The sequence below is a fragment of the Trichomycterus rosablanca genome, chromosome 9 (genome assembly GCF_030014385.1).
Source record: "Trichomycterus rosablanca isolate fTriRos1 chromosome 9, fTriRos1.hap1, whole genome shotgun sequence".
Lineage (NCBI taxonomy): Eukaryota > Metazoa > Chordata > Actinopteri > Siluriformes > Trichomycteridae > Trichomycterus > Trichomycterus rosablanca.
The window spans coordinates 17,413,587-17,425,785 of record NC_085996.1 but is presented as its reverse complement, the minus strand read 5'-3'; positions in this window follow the sequence as shown (position 1 = coordinate 17,425,785).

Genomic DNA, 12,199 nt, shown 5'->3' with positions numbered 1-12,199 from the left:
TAATGTGGTTGTGTTGTGGTTATTGAATTCACGTTCTACCTTAATGTGGTTGTGTTGTGGTTATTGAATTCGCGTTCAACCTTAATGTGGTTGTGTTGTGGTTATTGAATTCGCGTTCAACCTTAATGTGGTTGTGTTGTCAGCTTTTGTTTGATTTGTAAATGTTGTTGTGTTTTGACTCAGCGGGCCACCGTACAAAACAGTTCCCAACCTTGTGCTCCAGTGCACCTCTTAAACAGAGGGCAGCTGGAGCCAATTAGTCCTGGGGAACCAATCATAATCTAGGGCGTGGCAGGAGACAGAGTGTGCTCATGGAGAGGGGGGCGTGGCACATCAAAGCACCAGAGCACACAGAGGCTTGGTGTGACACTACCACATTTCTTGCCATTTTATTTTGTAGTAACAAGTAACAAATTTGCATAGGGCAAATGTATCGGAGTAAGGGTATACGTTTAATTTAAAAAATGTAGTGAAGCGAAAGTTGACAGAAATTTAAAAACTCAAGTAAAGTACAGGTACTCCAAAAAATACTTAAGTACTGCAATAAAGTATTACTACTTTGTTACATTACATCACTGTTTTTATTCTCTTTGACCTGGCTGCAATTAATGCACATATTCTGTAAAACAGCACTTACTTTTGCACACATGATGTGGCTTTCAAATGTTTTACTGTAGGAATTTGGAAAGTGTCTATTCAGTTTTATTTAAACCACAGTTTGAAGTCCAGTAAAGTAAGCAAATCAAATTGTTATTAAACCACACCACTGTATTCTTAAAGAACACTTATTTTTGGACCTGTTCTGTTTAGACCATCTATTGAAGCCCAACAAATTATGCAAATAAAATTGATAAAAAACTACTTTTTATACTGTTTTTGAGGTAAAAGGCATTAACATCTCTGCATTTTTTTTTTGTAAAACTGTAAAAGAACAACATAAAAACTGCTCAGACTTGTCATTTACATCTTTAGCACAATGTATTTTGCTGTTTTTGTCACCTGTTTTCAGCCAGAAGAAATCTTTTGGTCAAATAAAAACTCACTTAAAATCAAAAACAGGCATGAGTATGTACACTTAGAATGGATAATGATAACTAGCTAATACATTATACATACACTGTTAAATGGCTTAATATATAACACTGTTACTGACAAATATTCATTTATTAAGGAAGGTAAATCTGGATGTATAAAGAAATAAAACCAGTTAGACCTAACCTTAACCTACCTTAACCTTTTTCTACAAAAAAAAAAAAAAAAAAAAAAAAAACGGGAAAAGGAGTGAATTAGCTAGCACCGCACAAGGAAGATTAAGTGTGCTAAATCTTTTCACATCCAATCAGCAATTCCACAAAAATACACAACATAGCCTTAAAACATCCAGTCAACCAATTCTAATAACAAATCGCTTCATATTTAATTATTTTCAGAACTTCGAACATTGTATAATGTTTTAATTACTCTTTAATAACGGGAAATATCAAAATATACAAATAAATGCTGTTACATTTACACAGTTAAACATCCTACACTAAAAAAAAAAACTTACTTTTGATTCGAATTATTTTACTGAACGTTAACTTATCTCCACTCCTCTTAATTTAGCATCTTCAGTGTGTGATTCTTGCTTCTTCTGGTGCAATAGTCATAAAGATAAAAAATTATAGAGCGCCCCTAAAGGCCGGGAGCATTTCCGTTGTGTTGTGGTTATTAAATTCGCGTTCTACCTTAATGTGTTGTGTTGTGGTTATTAAATTCGCTTTTTACCTTAATGTGTTGTGTTGTGGTTATTAAATTCGCTTTTTACCTTAATGTGTTGTGTTGTGGTTATTAAATTCGCGTTCTACCTTAATGTGGTTGTGTTGTGGTTATTAAATTCGCTTTTTACCTTAATGTGTTGTGTTGTGGTTATTAAATTCGCTTTTTACCTTAATGTGTTGTGTTGTGGTTATTAAATTCGCGTTCTACCTTAATGTGTTGTGTTGTGGTTATTAAATTCGCGTTCTACCTTAATGTGGTTGTGTTGTGGTTATTAAATTAGCTTTTTACCTTAATGTGTTGTGTTGTGGTTATTAAATTCGCTTTTTACCTTAATGTGTTGTGTTGTGGTTATTAAATTCGCTTTTTACCTTAATGTGTTGTGTTGTGGTTATTAAATTCACGTTCTACCTTAATGTGGTTGTGTTGTGGTTATTAAATTTGCGTTCTACCTTAATGTGGTTGTGTTGTGGTTATTGAATTCGCGTTCAACCTTAATGTGGTTGTGTTGTGGTTATTGAATTCGCGTTCTACCTTAATGTGGTTGTGTTGTGGTTATTGAATTCGCGTTCAACCTTAATGTGGTTGTGTTGTGGTTATTGAATTCGCGTTCAACCTTAATGTGGTTGTGTTGTCAGCTTTTGTTTGATTTGTAAATGTTGTTGTGTTTTGACTCAGCGGGCCACCGTACAAAACAGTTCCCAACCTTGTGCTCCAGTGCACCTCTTAAACAGAGGGCAGCTGGAGCCAATTAGTCCTGGGGAACCAATCATAATCTAGGGCGTGGCAGGAGACAGAGTGTGCTCATGGAGAGGGGGGCGTGGCACATCAAAGCACCAGAGCACACAGAGGCTTGGTGTGACACTACCACATTTCTTGCCATTTTATTTTGTAGTAACAAGTAACAAATTTGCATAGGGCAAATGTATCGGAGTAAGGGTATACGTTTAATTTAAAAAATGTAGTGAAGCGAAAGTTGACAGAAATTTAAAAACTCAAGTAAAGTACAGATACTCCAAAAAATACTTAAGTACTGCAATAAAGTATTACTACTTTGTTACATTACATCACTGTTTTTATTCTCTTTGACCTGGCTGCAATTAATGCACATATTCTGTAAAACAGCACTTACTTTTGCACACATGATGTGGCTTTCAAATGTTTTACTGTAGGAATTTGGAAAGTGTCTATTCAGTTTTATTTAAACCACAGTTTGAAGTCCAGTAAAGTAAGCAAATCAAATTGTTATTAAACCACACCACTGTATTCTTAAAGAACACTTATTTTTGGACCTGTTCTGTTTAGACCATCTATTGAAGCCCAACAAATTATGCAAATAAAATTGATATCAAATTACACCACTATTTTTTTAAACACTTACTCTTGTACTCATGAGTTTGACATTTTTACTGAAATATTTTATCTGAAATAGGGAATTATTTATACACACGGAACATACTAATTCTAAACAATATCCAATATCAAAGCAGGATACCAATCACCAATCATATCTTATCAACAAAGTACTATCAAAATAATGAACAGAGAAATCAAAATAATGTACAGAGAAACCATTGAAATAGCCTTCGCTAAATGATCCACAGCACAGTCCTTAAATAACGTAAGCATTCAACATGCAGGTTCAGCTTTGGATCATTAGCGTTACCAATTATATAGAAGGGGGCGTTGACTTGCCACTACAAACAAAACCACCCCAATCATGTACTCCTGTAGACAGGGGCGTGGCACATACACAAGAAACATGAGCTGGATTTGTGACATAGCCCACCCCTTAAAGGCACGACTCTTGGACAGACTGACTCACGGAACTAACTTGGCTTGACAAATCACTGGATGGACTGGATGGCAAACACATGGACTAACTTGAACTGGCAAACATGAGGAACAGACTTGAACCAGCGGATACAAAGAACAAACTTGAACCAAAGAACACAAGGAAACAGGTTGAGCTGGCAGAGGCCTGGAACTAACTTAAGCTGAATGTATGGCCATGTTCTCAGTGGCCACCGGGTGACATTTAATTCCCCCAGCGGGCACTGGATCCTGGTTGGCTCCTAATGTGGACGTTGGAGGGCAAAGAGCATTGTCAGTGGACACTGGCACCTGGACTACATCCCCAGCAGGCACTGGATGCACTGGATGGATGGAAGGTATATGTTGCAGTGGGCACTGAGCTACACAGGACGAATCCAGCGGTTACAGATGGCCAGAAAAATTGAACAGTGGGCACTGGGTGACAAACTATGTCCCTAGTTGGCACTGGAGGCCAAACAGCTTCTAACATGGGCATTGTGAGACATAGAGCATTCTTAGCGGACACTGGCACCCGGACCACATTGGGTACTGGAGGAACACGAACATCCCCAGCAAGCAGTGGGTGCTTTGCTACATGGAGCATCTTCAATGGACACGGGAGGTCGGGCAATTTTAACAGTGGTCACTGGGCTATAAGCAAAGTCCCCAGTTGGTGCTGGAGGTCTGGCAGAATTCCCTACACCAAACCTGTAGGGTTTTTTTCCAGGAAATTTGGCTCTCAAACTCTTGAACCAACTTTAGCTCAGTTCCCCTGTCAGACCAAAGCTGCCTAGCCCATGTGCGAGCAGCACACTTCAGTCAGAACATCATGAACAAAATCCTTTCAGTTTCAGTCAGCTGTGGGTCAAGATGGTTCTGTAGGTAAAGCTGGCTCAGAAGGAAGCCTTCAACACATGGATCGCTACTATCATACGCCTACTGAACAGGTAGGTCTAAGGAAACCTCATGGAACCATATTTCAAGAATCCAGGAAGGGGAAAACCTGGAACGTCTCGCTGCATCCATAGTTGGGAGGCTATTATGACTAGAAGGGTTCATGACTAGAGACATTCATAATAACAGTAGACAAGACATGGTTGCACAAGACAAGACACACTAACACAAAACTTTGCTAAACACTAAAACACTAACTGCTAATGTTCATCCAAACACATGAAACATGACTCTAAACTACCCTAAACCCTAAGATAGATAGATAGATAGATAGATAGATAGATAGATAGATAGATAGATAGATAGATAGATAGATAGATAGATAGATAGATAGATAGATAGATAGATAGATAGATAGATAGATAGATTGATTCTTTATTGATCCTTTGCAGGAAATTTCTTTGTTACAGCAGCTCACATCAGACAACAACAACTTTTTGTATACACACAACATTCACTTACAGTGTAAAAACAAGCAATAAGAATAAAACTGTACAGTATGGTACTATATACATGTAAACACTTTTTATGGTGTATGCATAGCATACAAAATTAGTATTTATTGAGGTATGTAAATATTGGTTTAATGATGCATGCATAGCATACAAAAGTAGGTATTTATTATGAATGATTTATTTGGATTCTTATGAATTGTTAAACAGTCTACACCCTGAAGGTTAACACAAATGCTAACACAAAACATGAACTAGACTACAACAAAAAACAAGACATGATTTTCTAAACAAGATTACGCTAGATACGTAGTCTAGAATGCAAGACAAGGTACGCTAACCAGAAATTCCAAAACAATACACATAGACTGTATGATTCTCAAAACAAAATATTAAACAACATAACCACCTAAGGTCTTTTCATCAATGTCATAAAAAGAGTAACCATCATAATTCACTCCACAGCAGAGTCCTTAAATACCATAAGCATTTAACCTGCAATAACGTTCAGTTGTGGATCATTAGCACTACTTGCCACTATAAACAACACCACCCCAACCATGTGCTCCTGAAGACATGCGTGGCACAAACGCAAGAAACATGAACTCCGGGAGCACAAAGAGGCTGGATTTGTGACTGTATATAGTGGCGTCAGCGAGGAGCAAGGAAGCAGTTCACTCTTTTTCTCGAAGGAGGTAGCTCTTTATTAAGAATTGCCTTTGAGTGAATTACAAAAGCAGGAGCAAAGACCAGATCTGACGTAGGCAGACCACTCCCATTACTGCTTTACATGCATAAGCTACCAAACACAAAGCACATCCTGAAAACAATAAGTTAAACATTTAACTTGAAAATGAACACAAAATGTGATGTGTGTTGGAATTTGGAGTATTACTATTTACAGTGGTGCTTGAAAGTTTGTGAACCCTTTAGAATTTTCTATATTTCTGCATAAATATGACCTAAAACACCATCAGATTTTCACACAAGTCCTAAAAGTAGATAAAGAGAACCCAGTTACACAAATGAGACAAAAATATTGTACTTGGTCATTTATTTATTGAGGAAAATGATCCAATATTACATATTTGTGAGTGGCAAAAGTATGTGAACCTCTAGGATTCGCAGTTAATTTGAAGGTGAAATTAGAGTCAGGTGTTTTCAATCAATGGGATGACAATCAGGTGTGAGTGGGCACCCTGTTTTATTTAAAGAACAGGGATCTATCAAAGTCTGCTCTTCACAACACATGTTTGTGGAAGTGTATCATGGCATGAACAAAGGAGATTTCTGAGGACCTCAGAAAAAGAGTTGTTAATGCTCATCAGACAGGAAAAGGTTACAAAACCATCTCTAAAGAGTTTGGACTCCACCAATCCACAGTCAGACAGATTGTGTACAAATGGAGAAAATTCAAGACCATTGTTACCCTCCCCAGGAGTGGTGGACCAACAAAGATCACTCCTAGAGCAAGGCGTGTAATAGTTGGCGAGGTCACAAAGGACCCCAGGGTAACTTCTAAGCAACTGAAGGCCTCTCTCACATTGGCTAATGTTAATGTTCATGAGTCCACCATCAGGAGAACACTGAACAACAATGGTGTGCATGGCAGGGTTGCAAGGAGAAAGCCGCTGCTCTCCAAAAAGAACATTGCTGCTCGTCTGCAGTTTGCTACAGATCACGTGGACAAGCCAGAAGGCTATTGGAAGAATGTTTTGTGGACGGATGAGACCAAAATAGAACTTTTTGGTTTAAATAAAAAGCGTTATGTTTGGAGAAAGGAAAACACTGCATTCAAGCATAAGAACCTTATCCCAGTGGTTCTCAAACTTTTTATGTCACGCCCCCCTTTTGAAGATGAAAATCTGTCATGCCCCCCAGATCCCCCCCCCCCCCCAAAAAGCTTACAAAAATAGGCCAATATTAACTTTGTTGAAATAACTTTAAAGATCATGAATGTTCCTTTTACCTTTATTTCAGTAATTTCTGTTGTACTTGACTTTATCAAACCACGTTTGACATTCAATCAGTCAGCTATTTCAAATATAAAAAAAATAAAATAAAATTTGCAAACACTTTACAAAAAAGATAACAAAGTTAAATATGTGCCAAAAAACTAATTTGTGAGAGTTTAAGTCTTATCACTGTATTAGTGGCTGTTCTTCTTTTTATCCCTGTCAATTTCTGTACATCCCTCTGTACATCCCTCTGTTCTGTACATCTAGACCAGTTTCAGTCTACAGGTCATCATGATCTACTTTTTAAGGTCAGACTCATCATTTTTCAAAAAAGCTTTGAAGCTTTTTTAAATGCGCTTCAGTTCCTGTATTGATATTCAGCTTTACAGGGCAAGTGACTGAAAAATTACACTGACCTTATTCTGATGATTTGCTCTGAATGGTATCAGTCAGGTTTATGTAAGGATGGACCCATATTTGGACTTCATTATTTTCCTGTGGGAAGTAGGTTGAATCGAAAAAGCTGTCAAATATGTGGCAGTCAAATATGTGGAAGTTCCAAATTGTCCAGCAGAGACCCTTGACTTCATATAAATGTCAGATTGTAGGTTAAAATTTCTCCATCAGAAAACGTTAAACAGGGTGGGCCATAAGTTTCCATACATAGGAAAAATAAACATTTATTTATATACTATGCTGCCATTGTTTTGAAAACACATTTTAATTCATTGCTCTTCATTCAAACTCATTTTTAGGGTATCTGAAATACAGGGTGGGCCATAAGTTTCCATACATATGCTTTTTTTTTACATTTTATTTTTTATATTTCAGATACCCTAAAAAATGCGTTTGAATAAAGAGCAACGAATTAAAATGTGTTTTCAAAGCAATGGCAGTCATGTAGAGCATATTATATAAATAAAAATGTTTTTTATAAAAATATATATATTTTTCCTATGTATGGAAACTTATGACCCACCCTGTAGATTAACGTTGCTGTAGGTGGGCTGAGGTGTAGTTATGGTAACAAACCACAAATGAAACAAACAGTGACCACATTTCATGTCAGTCACGCTGATCTGGTTGAATGAGGAACGATGTACCAGCGTGTACTGTGTGATCGATGTATTAAGCTCTCCTGATCTAGACTCTCTGTCAGAATGAATACTGCTAACCTGAAAACACGGTTTGTTTATGGTCCATCGTAAAAAAATCTGACGTTAAAACATTTGTTCCGCGCTTCATTTCAGTTAGACGTGCCTCCCATAGTCATGCTTTTGCGCCCCCCAGGGGGGGCGCGCCCCACACTTTGAGAAACGCTGCCTTATCCCATCTTTGAAACATGATGGTGGTAGTATCATGGTTTGGGCCTGTTTTGCTGCATCTGGGCCAGGACGGCTTGCCATCATTGATGGAACAATGAATTTTGAATTATATCAGAGAATTCTAAAGGAAAATGTCAGGACATCTGTCCATGAACTGATTCTCAAAAGAAGGTGGGTCATGCAGCAAGACAACGACCCTAAGCACACAAGTCGTTCTACAAAGAATGGTTAAAGAAGAATAAAGTTAATGTTTTGGAATGGCCAAGTCAAAGTCCTGACCTTAATCCAATCAAAATGTTGTGGAAGGACCTGAAGCGAGCAGTTATGTGAGGAAACCCACTAACATCCCAGAGTTGAAGCTGTTCTATACAGAGGAATGGGCTAAAATTCCTCCAAGCCGGTGTGCAGGACTGATCAACAGTTATCGGAAACGTTTAGTTGCAGTTATTGCTGCAAAGGGGGGTCACACCAGATACTGAAAGCAAAGGTTCACATACTTTTGCCACTCACAAATATGTAATATTGGATCATTTTCTTCAATAAATAAATGACGAAGTACAATATTTTTGTCTAATTTGTTTAACTGCGTTCTCTTTATCTACTTTTAGGACTTGTGTGAAAATCTGATGATGTTTTAGATCATATTTATGCAGAAATATAGAAAATTCTAAAGGGTTCACAAACTTTCAAGCACCACTGTACATGTAAACAAACCACCTTTTAAACCACAAAACACACTTTTTATCCCCTAAAAATCCATTAGCCAGCTCCGCCATGGGCACCTCAACCCCGCCAACACAAACGGTGTTATGCTCCAAGTCAATGGTAGCGTGCACAGCTTGTAAATAATCAAGGCCCAGGATGCTTTGTCAACAATTGGCACTAACCAGAACTCATGCTCAACCGTTCGCCCTCCAACCTTCAACTTGAGCTGCCCACTGTCGAGCATCTGCATCATTTTACCAGTAACAGACCTGAGTCGAAACCTGGCTGCAAATGCCCACTGTGCACCAGTCTTACGCCGCAGTTTGGGCAGGACCCCGGGTTGCAGCAGCGAGGCATTCAAGCCCATATCCACCAGCACTCTTAACTGCCTGCCTTCTACTGTGCATGCCAGCCAAAGACTCTTCTGCCGCCCCAAGCATCCTGCGGTGAAGTCAGAGATGAAGGCATCCATAGCAAGGGCCCAGCCTGCCCTCATCGTTGAGTGAGTGTCACGGCCTGTCGTCTATGCTTGGGCAACTTCTTTCACCTTTACTCAGACCGCTGTCAAGTGGGAGATGCCATTATCTGTGATTGGGTGTCTTCTTCCACCGCTGTACACACCCTGGTCTTTGATTGGGCGTCCTCTTTTACTGCCGCCATTCTGTTCTGCCAGCACAATTGCGATCGCTGGCTTCAAAGTGGCTTGATCCAGCATTGGAGGGCAAACACTTGAGTATGAGTTCTGGTTAGAGCCCATTGTCTAGGAATGCATATTGGGCCTTGATTTTCTGAAAGCTGTGTACGCCACCATTGACCTGGAGCATAACACCATTTGTGTTGGCAGGGTTGAGGTGCCCATGACGGGGTGCATGGAGAAAACCAGTCCAACCTGAAGGGAACCACTGAGGCCGCGAGCAGCACATCCCAGCAACCTGACAACACATTGCAGCACGACAAAGAGAAACCTGTCTGGGAAGTATGGCATCGGAGCAGTGAGGGTCTAACACCACAGAGAAACTCTGGAGTTTACTGGACCGTTTTCGGGATGTGTTCAAGGAGAGCAAAGCAGAGTGTGCCGTTGGCCCTGGCAGTTCAGTACCCTGGCAGTTCAACATAATGGCATTTGGACTTTGTAACGCACCTGCCTCAAGTGGCTCATTGAATGAGTACTAGTGGGCTTTCTGTGGAACTATTGCGTTACCTGATGTGAGCTATTGGTGGTGGTGGCTGAGCTAAAACAGTGTAAGGCGTATATCTACGGGGTGCCGTTCACGCTACGAACTGATCACACATTGCTGACAGGGCTGCTGCAGTTCCGGAAGCCTGGGGGGCCACGCTGGTTGCTGCAGGAGTACCAGTTTGAGATCCAACATAGTGCTGGTCATTTGCATGGTAACGCTGACGTGCTTTCTTGACAACCTTGCCAGGAAACGTGCTTTGGGGCAAGTCTTTGAATGACCTCATTGAAAATCTGTTAAGAGACCTGTAAATGGCAGTTCAAAGACACTTGTAATGCAGTTTGAACTACTTTAAAGGATCTGCCGAAAAAACTGCCCAAATCCATCAAACTTGAATTGAAAACATTTTCAAACACATTATTTACTTCATCGTTATGGGTGATTGTGTCACCCAAGTGTTAATGTGTGACACACAAGTGATGGGTAAAAATAGAACATATATCCTTTCAAAATCAAATCCACAACACAACACAAGGTCTGAATACTTTCAATGTATTTATAAAAACAAAGTTGATTGGTAAAACTTTAAATATGCTGACTGTACTTTTTTAATTAAACAAACATTAAAAAGTTGTAACTGGAGGGACAACGGTTCACTTCAGATGCATCTGCCATCCATGCCAGCCATTGATAATTGGACTGGACTTCCTATCAGAAAATGAGATTGTTATCAACTTCGGCAAATTGACCTACAACTTGGCGGGCTCACATGGGGACAGACAGGAGTTCACCTTCTCTGAAAACCTTTCCAATCCAGGAGAGTCTGCGTACTTACATCTATGCATTGCACAGCCTGCCCTTTCCGTATCGCCAGAAACACTGTTGCATATTCAACGGCTGGCATGGATGGCAGATGCATCTGAAGCGAACTGGAAACAACTGGAAGATTTGCTCTTTGATTGGCCAATGGTATGTACAGATGTGATGGGGCATACAGAAATCATACAACACCAGATCATCACCACGGATGACGTACCTATTCGAAAGAAAGCATACAGAGTCCCTGTGGCAAGACGGCAGTTAATCAGCCAAACTATTGATGAAATGTTGGCGAAACAAATCATTAGGCCTTCCATTTCCCCATGGGCATCACCAGTGGTGTTGGTACCAAAAAAGGATGGTAGCATGCGGTTTTGTGTGGATTACCGTGCACTAAATGCCAAAACTCATCTTGATTCTTATCCAATGCCACAAATTCAGGAAATACTCGAGTCACTGCATGGGTCGTCTGTGTTTAGCACTCTTGACTTGAGAAGTGGATATTGGCAGGTGAGCATGGACCACATAAGTGTACAGAAGACAGCATTTGTTACGCACAAAGGGACATTTGAGTTTCTGCGTTTGCCATTTGGACTAAAAAATTCTGCAGCTACCTTTCAATGGCTGATGGAAAACATACTCAGGGACTTGAAAGGGAAGAACTGTTTTGTATATATTGATGATGTGGTGGTGTATTCACGAAGTAAGGAGCAACATCTTAAAGACCTCGAAGAGTTGTTCCAGTGTCTAGGGCAAGCAGGATTGACACTCAACCTGAAAAAGTGCCATTTAATGCAAAGGTCGCTTACATTCCTGGGACATGTCATCTCTGGAAATGGTATCCGGACTGACCCTGACAAGGTAAGAGCAGTCAGCGATTTCCCGGTTCCTAGGAGTGTAAAGGAGGTACAGCGGTTTCTCGGTCTTGCAGGCTGGTACCATCGCTACATTCCGAATTTCTCCATGAGAGTTGCCCCACTGCATGCCCTGAAGCGAAAAGACGTAAGGTGGAGCTGGACACAGGAGTGTCAAAAAGCATTCGAGGACATAAAGAAAGCCCTCCTGGGAGCACCAGTACTTAGAGCGCCAAACTTCCAACAACGGTTCCGGGTGCAAGTGGATGCCAGTGAGACAGGCATTGGGGCGGTGTTGACTCAAGAGGAAGAGGGGGAGGAACACGTAATAGCCTATGGTTCTAGACTGTTTACTGGAGCAGAAAAGGCGTATGCCATATC